The sequence below is a fragment of the Agelaius tricolor genome, unplaced genomic scaffold (assembly GCF_023055355.1).
Source record: "Agelaius tricolor isolate 1412-34295 unplaced genomic scaffold, bAgeTri1.0.p SCAF_8, whole genome shotgun sequence".
Taxonomy (NCBI): domain Eukaryota; kingdom Metazoa; phylum Chordata; class Aves; order Passeriformes; family Icteridae; genus Agelaius; species Agelaius tricolor.
Window position 1 is genome coordinate 42481395 of NW_027269268.1, and position 8987 is coordinate 42490381.

Here is an 8987-nt window from a genome sequence, read left to right on the forward strand (position 1 = left end):
TTGCTTCCAAAAGTACAGTATGGTGTATACTGCCTCTTTTTATAAATGTTTTCAGCTTTAGCTCTTGATATTCACTTTTCTATTCCCTAATGTATCATTAGTGAGATGAACACATAAAAGTGGATCCTTCCCTCATGGCCTTACAGGACCTTATTATAAAATTGTAAACTCACCATTCAAGTTATCTCTTTGCAATTAATGAACTGTGAAAAGAAATTGCACAGTGAAAGAATGTAGCTGTATTTATGATTAGGTCTTAAACAGAAGGCCAGTTTATTTGCTACTTGGATTGAAAAAATTACTTTCTCTCACTATACTTTTATTATCAAGATAAAATGTCTACTAGGCCAACAGGAATAAAAATTCTGAATGCAAGCAAAATTATATAGGCTATATTCTGAGTAAAAAAATGTCTCATGAACATTGCTATTTATATATTCCATTTTCAGACAATAACTGTAATTTATGAAGAAGCTAGAATTCACCATCTGCTTTCAGTAAGAACTTTTGAACTAATATGTAGACTAGAAACTATTTTCTTTCCTAAGTCAGAACTTTTTGCCATGGATTTCTAGAAACAAACTGGATTTATATGTTAAAAGTATTTTTCAATTTGTTTCACAATCAGTTAACTCAACTTAATGGATAATTAACTGAACCATGGGAAAGCTTTCCCATGAAGGCTGACACCTCCCCCATTTAGCTTACCAGACATTTTACACAATTGAAGAAAGAGACATGTTGCCACTTTTTATGTTGTTTTTAAAGACCAAATGCGTGTTCTTGTGTTCCTGATATTTGTTTCCACTTTATTTTAAGTTGTGGAGCACCATTTTCCAGTGGAAGAGAAGTATTTTTCATCAGTTTATTTGGTGTTGCCCTAAACATTCACAGGTGAAGGAGGTGTGTTGCTTAAAGAGGTTTCAGAGTAAGGTGATCGATCAGCTGGTTTGACAGCAATAAAAGTTCCCCAGGAAGCTGCATCTGCATCTTCAAGAAACAAGTAAGGCCATCTCACTCTGATCTACAATTTGATTCAGGCCCCCAAAGGCTAATGTCCAGCACATTAGGCATGGTATAATTGAACTGTTGAGAAGCAGAATATTAATGAACTGCCTTCCCTTTGGAAGTAATCTAGGTTTCTCATTACTAGCACTGCCAGCATTCTTGTTCTTAGTGTCTAATCGACGCTTAATGACTCTCTCTTGGTGTCTCTAATTTTCCATAATTAATGTGCATGTAAAATGAATCTTGTAAATAATGTGTGCTTATATACCACATGCTGAATAATGTAAGCAAGCTATTATAGATTGCTTATTTTGGCCCCTTGTGGTCTCTGGATCTCACAACTTTGCATTAACTTGAAGCTGTGAGGGAAAAATCTACCAGGCATCTCACTTCATTGAAGCATAAAACCCAGAAACAATGAAAAAATTCTACAGAGAAAAGAGATCCAAGTAGGTTCTTTTTGTTTGTTTTTTGTTTGTTTTTTGTTTGTTTTTCTACACTAAACCAGTCTAGTGAATAATAGATTGTAAGATTTTCAACTGGTATGTATTAGACTGTTTTACAAATATACATCTCAAAACTGATTATGTTCTTAATATCTAAATGTCTTGCAGATGGTCTTTGTGACTACTTACCAAGAGAAAAGTTGTCCACACTTGTAATATCTAGTGAAATGATGAAGTACAAACATTAGGTTTTATAGCTTGTTCACATTATCTTGAGGGACTCTACAAAGTGGAATTTCTATTTTTCCAATTTTAAGTATGGGCTGATTTTCCAGAAAATTAAATATCAGGTTCACTAGGCAGAGATTTGATTTAGATTGGAGAATCAAAAATTTCTTTTTATTTTTTATAATCTTTTGTGCCAGTCTCTACTCTGCAGTGCAGAATGCTAGCTTAGTATTATTGTATTTGATAACTGTGATTAAAGAAATAAAGATTTTCTCACTTTATTATTTTACTGCTGTTATTTTGTATTTAATCCTGCTTCCCTTGTAAGCTTTACTGAGTTTAAAGAATTTTCAGTGAGACAGGTCAGGGAGTCTCAGCCCTCACAGAAAATAGATACCATAAGTGTCATCTTTTAACGGTTATGTTTTTAATAAGCTCTTTTCCAGCTGCTGCTTAGAATATATAGTCTGTTTCATGGAAATCAAATAGAGTTTTCATTTTTTGTGATTGAAGTTAGAAAGGGTTTGCTCATCAGAATTCTGTACCAGTTCTCTGTTTTTATCTCTTCATTCATCACCTGCCCCTGGAAATTACATGAAGGTTGAATCTACGTCCATGCAGCAATCTGGCAGCTAGGATGTCTTATTTTGATACATTTTTCCATACAGATTCAAATAAAAATGAATTTTAAAGTAGAAAAAAACTTAAGTATGAATTCAGCTTAATTGGAGGAAAACTTATGGGGTCTTGACTACAACAAAGCTGTCTGCAAGTGTAAATAAATGGCAGTCCACTATTGTATGTCTGCTATAAACTTGAAGAAAATGGTTGTTTAGCAGACTGAGGACACATACTCTTTTGTGCTTGTATGTGTACATTTTTAATCAAAATATTTAGCCATGCACCTCTCTTTGCAGTTCATCAATTTTTTTCTCTAATGCTAATGTCTATCCTGCTGCTGTGAGTTGCTATGCATGTGTATATCCAATATATTTCGAAGCTGCTGTTGTTGCCTTTTGGTTAAGCTGATAGCAGGTGTGCTGTTGAAGCCAAGTGGATTGCATTGTCTGGGAATGCCAACCTGACCTTTGCTACTCTGGCTCCATTTTTCCCTTTCTCCAGGCTCCTCCTACCCACGCTTCCTAGAATTACAGGGGGAGATCTTCCTTCAGTCCCACTGACACATTTCTAGTGTCAGATTAAATTAGGACCTCTCTGCTCTACACAGACTGAGAAATGGTCACACACCTCAGTTACCAAAACATCGGTGGGAACATTATGGGTGTCAAACACACAAAAAAATAATGATATTTTTAAAACAGCAGTGCAGAGATGAGAGACAAGTGCCTTCACTTTATAGTTTCTTGAAGCTCTTTGCCAGAAAATGAGTCAAGAATGCAACTGATGTTTTTCATGCCATAGAGATTTTTGTTGATTTGTGGGTGACAGCGAGATAGAAAAAAAAGTTTACCATCATTAATGCAGTAGTGGAGAGGAACTAAATATATTAGCTGAAACACCACCACCCCCACACAAATTCCCCTGTCTGTAAAAAGCAGTGATTGTTTACAAAACATTGTAAAAAATTTTTTCTCAATTCTCCAGGAGTGTAAAGTCCTGTCTTAAAGTATTAGAGAAGAACAATTAATCAGTAGTCATTAGTTGAACACAGCATTATTTCAGTAGTCTTTGAATTATAAATTAAATTATAAATTATTTAAAGTTTAAAGAAAAAAAAGTAGTTTGCTAAAAACTTGCATTTTCAAGCTATTTTTTTCAAAAATTTTAATTGGCACAGATCAAACCTTAAATCTAAATGGAAGTCCAGTGTCAGCATCATGTACCAAAGTGAAATCACATTTTTAAATATATATAAGTGTTAAATTCGAGTTCAACAAAACAACCATTTGTATCTTCACTTACAGAAAATTACTAGCATCCTATTAAAATCAGGTCAAGGGAAAAATGGAATGGAATTCCTAGATAAACCTTTTTTCTTAATCCCTGCAATGTAATTTGGAGACCTGGTGGTAAGTATTTGAAGATGGAATGTCGATACAATTTTTTTACTTTATTATAGTTGCTTTACAGCACATTCACCTCTTGTGGTGCCTTGCTGTGACCTAATACGAGTGAGGTCTGAATGTGGAGCAATCTAGATAGAAAAGACCACTTCAGCAGGGAAAAAATAATGACTTCGCTTTTGGAAGGCATTACAGTGAAGGGCTGAAGCTGATGCATGTTGCTCTGTGCTGCTTATCTGATGTATATTTTCTACTTTGTCTGCAAATTCATAACCTTAAAGAAAGGCTTCTGTAAAGTTACAAAAGGCTGTTTCCACTGTATGTAATTACTGCCAGGAATCTATTTTATGGTGAAGGGCTATTTTAAAACATGTTTTCTCAACAGGTAGTTCAGGATAATTGAGTCACTTATAAACTTAAGCTTTCAAACAATTCCTTTCTTTTATGCTGAATGTCCTGATCTTACCTTCAGCCAAGAAAGATCATCTAGTCTTGGACTACTGGCAATCTGCTCCTGTGCAACAGAAGATTATTTCCTAGATTTCTCATCTCTTATTTAAACAATAACGGAGGCAGACATGTGGAGGTCATCCACTGCTAATATGAGCAATGTATACTTTATCCATTTTCCATAGCTAATCTGGACACTAAGCAGAGTTAGTATTTTCTTTTTCTGTTTTTTTTTTCCCCTTTAATACTGCACCACTGTTACAGGGAAATACCTTTCCCAGCTACTTAATTTCTCCACCACAAAATGAATGGTTAATGGTCAAGATGATTCTGCCACGTTTTGAACTGGAGGCGATTCAGCTATTACAAAACTAAATAATATTATTCTACTCCATTCCCCCTTGACAAAATCAGTAAGTATAAAAACAGTGTAATACTCTAATATTAAAATTGATAGCACAGATGTTTAAAATATTTTAGAAAAAATATGCCTAGACATTACTTACAGTAACAACCTATTGCTTCACATGTAGTCTCATCGTTCCACATGCATTAGGCAAATAATCCTGAAGTGCAGAGAAGGTCTGTAAGCCACCAGAGAAAGTGGTGTATAAAATATTTTGAGGCAATTATAGTGCAAATTTCCAGCTGCAGATTGTAACGTACATTCAAGCTATGGTCATATTTAATACATCACAGGCATGAAATTTCTGTTTTGCTAAGTCTTACAGGCAAAGAGGTTTTCATCTAGTTTTACTTTATAAATAATGAATGAAGGTGAGATAATGATGTCCTACCATGATTAGGTGTGCTGGCAAGGGTGACTCATCAATCCTAGCTCACCCCTGTGGAAAATAGCTTCTTGGATAACTTCACAGTCAAAGAGAAACATTACACTATGTACAGTATTTCAGCACACTTCCAATTCAATGTTACTTTCAATTCAAATTAGAAAATGAGAACTTTTTGGCAAATGAACAGTTTTTCCTTATTAGTGCTGAGTGGAAAAGAGGAAAAACAGCTATTGACAAGTGAAGATACATATCCCACCATATGGATTCTAACACTTTAATTATATTGTTCTCTTTCTTTTTATGGCAACTTTTAGTGATAATAATTTTTCAACTAATTAAAGACCAGCTGCTACTTAGCAAGCTAGGCACCCAATTAGGAATCCAAAACCTGGTAAACAACCTTTACTGCCAGACAGCTAGTTGAATCACCTCCTGTCATGGGCATGCAAGTCTTTTTGTAGTTTTATAAATGCACATTTTGGTTGTATTGACTGGCTCTGCTGAATGCTCTTCCTTGAGACTAGCAAAAGAATACAACATCATATTCACTTTTTTTTTCAGGACAGCATGCAATACTATGTGGTTTTCTATTTTTTTTAATGTTTGCTAAAAATTAAAAACATTTTTTTTTAGAAAAAGGTTTACTGAGCAGAAAACCAGATATATTTCCTGGATGCAGATAGCAGTTTGCCTGCAGCAACTTCCAGCTACTTAATGGTATTAGAGAAATTATTTCAGATTGAAGTCTAGTTTTTCCATGTAGTGTACCATCCATTATGAATGCAGCCCATGTTTTTCCTGTGCTGTGGAGTGTGGAGTTAAGAAAATAATCCATATATATATATATATATGTGTGTGTGTGTGTATATATATATTTATAAAATATTATCACTCTAAAACTCCTTTGGACCAGCAGTCATTGAAAAGAAGTCTTTGAAAATTGTCCTGACTTTCTTCATTGATCTCTCTGAAATATAAGTTTACTTCTGAATTTAGTGGCAGAGACAATGGGAAAAGGGAAGGAATTCTGCAGATGACAGAACATGAATGTAAGTTCAGATGCACAGTTTTGGAAAAATATAAGATGGCTCATATGGAAATTGAATGATTCATATGTATTCCAGCAAACCATCTTTGGTATTGTAGTAAGGATAATAAACTTCAATTTTATATACACTCTTACTCAAAAAGACAAAAATATTAGCATATATCAACATAAAGTGAAAAAGGTAGCAGCTACGAAATGTAGTTGTGAATTTTTCCGTGAATCTAATGCTTACTTAGCCAGCAGTGAGGAAAAAAAAAAGCATCATTAACAGACCTAAAAGGAATTTTAAAAGCATGAGAGAAAGAAATTGAGAAGTCTTGGTAGGTTAAAAAGAAAATGAAAGAATTTCTAAAGGAACAATAAAATTTTTTTTGTAAACTTGATATGTGAAGATTTATATTTCATAGTTTTAGTGATAAGAAATCAGTCATGTTTTCACAGCAGACTGACAACTTCAGATGAGAGAGAATTTCCTGCACAAATGATAGCCAGTTCCTGTGGCAGCTGATGCTTTATTGCCTTTGGAGGTCTGTCAGCACAGAAGGTAAACTTCACAGAATGAAAAGTAGATCTTTCAATAGAAATAGAACACAGTAAACTTTGGAATTATAAAAGGAAAAAAAAGTTCTCAAAACAGCACAATAACTTTGTCAAAAGGAATGGACTCAGATGAAGATATTAGAAGAAACAGGTGCTTTATGAACTATGCAAACTTTTTCTTCTTTTTTTTTCAAAAGCGAGAGAATTGAGTTACTTTGGAGAAAAATATAGATACTCTTTTGTGGTTTTACTGGAAAATGTATTTTCTAGCATCAAGATTACGAAATGTCACAGATTTTCAGTCAGCAGCATGACATCAGGTAAGTTTCCCAGGCTCAGATTGTCAGCTAAATGCGTTTCTTGCCATTGTCTCATGCTGCACTCTACATTCTGACTCTCCTCAAGAAGAATCAAGATCATCTGCTGTAATATTTTCTCTCTGTTCCTGCCACATGTAAATGGCTAATTTTACATAGCTCTGCCCACCTCTTCTGCTAGTCTTGATCAAAGTGTCAGAATTGCAAGCAGAATGACTCCATTTGTCCTTCCCAGAATCAACCTGGAAACAAGGACTCTTTTGCTACATACAAGAATTAGTTTATCAGCACCCTGCAACAACTAGTTCCCTACTCTCTGCACTGTTTGAGCTGTTAAGGATTTTAGCCTATAGCTCTGCTGAAAGCTCAAGGTTTTGTTATGCTGCTAAGCCTTTTTTAAAATCTCATCCCCTAACAATGGACTGAAGGAAAACAATATTGGAATATTGGAACAATATTGATATTGGAGTTGTAGTTTTCTCTTTGTGGATGAAGTTGTTTTCATGGATCTGGGACAGCAGACATGGGGATATTAACAGTGGAGAATACTTCAAGTAACACACTAACTTCATGAAGTTGCACCGAAAATTAGCTTGTAAACAAATTTCTCTTATTTAGGATTAGATTAAAATGGAAATCAAGGTATAGCCATCAGAGCTGGGTTGAAGCTTCTCAAGGATGTTTTGAACAGCTTTCCTTTCTGAACTTCTTTTGCAAATTACTTTCTTTTAACCCAAATAAAAGTATTCTGAGCTTTTGTGAGACATTCATAATGTTTCTGAGTATTGTGAATGCTGAGCAGCTGTTCTGCAAAGTTAAATAACTTGGCTGTTTCCCAGTATTTTTTTGTGAATAATTGATGAGCTTAGTGTACTTTATGGATTGTCTACTTGTTATATTTAATTTTGTCCCTTTTTCTTCTCTTAAGGCCAATGAAAATAAATTTAAAACTCTACCCAAGTAGTATGGTTTTGCTTTGTATACGTTGTAAAAAGAACATCTCAGCATTAGATGTTTCAATGTAGTGTTGACTTATTTGATTGGAATTAGAATTTGGTTATCTTCTCCCATCAATTCCAATTGACCCTATGTTATAATCTGATCAGTGAGACCTGTCTCTATTCGAATCAATGTGCAAATGAAACCATATGCTGAAATCAATAATATGGATTTTATTTTAAGTTCTTTTCAGTCATCACCTTTATACAATCCAGGTTCCAAGTATCCACAGGGTGGTTGCAGATATTTGGGGTAGTTTATACACATGCTACCCCAAATTATTTGGTATAATTTGGGGTTGCATGTGCATAAGCAGTTACTTCCTTTTCCATAGTTTGCCACAGTGGAGATTTTTGTCCAGGTGCAGTAACCAGGATGTTTTAACCAGAACTTACCTCTGCTAGGCCTGGAATTAACACCTTCCTCTTATTCTTATTTCAAGTACTCACTGTGGTGGCTTAATTATGGCAAGTTACTTCTCTGGCTTTGACAGTGTTTTGAGACAGACAACTATGCTATGTAAGTCTTTTCACCTTATGACATTGGGATTATACAGTTATTTGCTTTTTACACTCAGTGTTTACCTTTGTAACTTTATCTATGGGTAGCCTTTTTTATTCAGAAGTGGATTTTTTTTTTAAGAGTTCTTTTCATTGTGGCTTTGCCCAGAAATTTGTCTTAGGGTTCTAGAATATGCATAAATGTGTGGCATGGAGGTGGGGTAATGGTGGTGGCAGAAAAATCAGTAATGATGTATATTGAAAGGTGAATTCAGCAGTACTGTAATGCTACAGTTGCTCTCTAGTAGGAAGAGTGCTATTCAAGTCAAATGCAACAATTTTACTGTTCCTAAACCAATTAAATCTTAGGGATTTTTAAATACCTCAGCGCAGGGCTGTAGAACTGGAAGGGGCCTGCTGCAACTGTATCCAGCCTCCTAAAATTACTTGCACAAAAAACCCTACAAAACAAACAATACCCCAATTCCAAAACAGAATGTTCATCTTCCTGACACTCACAATAGAGGTCCCACACTGGCCACACTAAATGATAAAGCAAAGACTAGTGCTGCTTAACCTAAAGTAGCACAATAATGGGAACAGGGAAGAGAAAGAAAATGAAATGGGTCACCA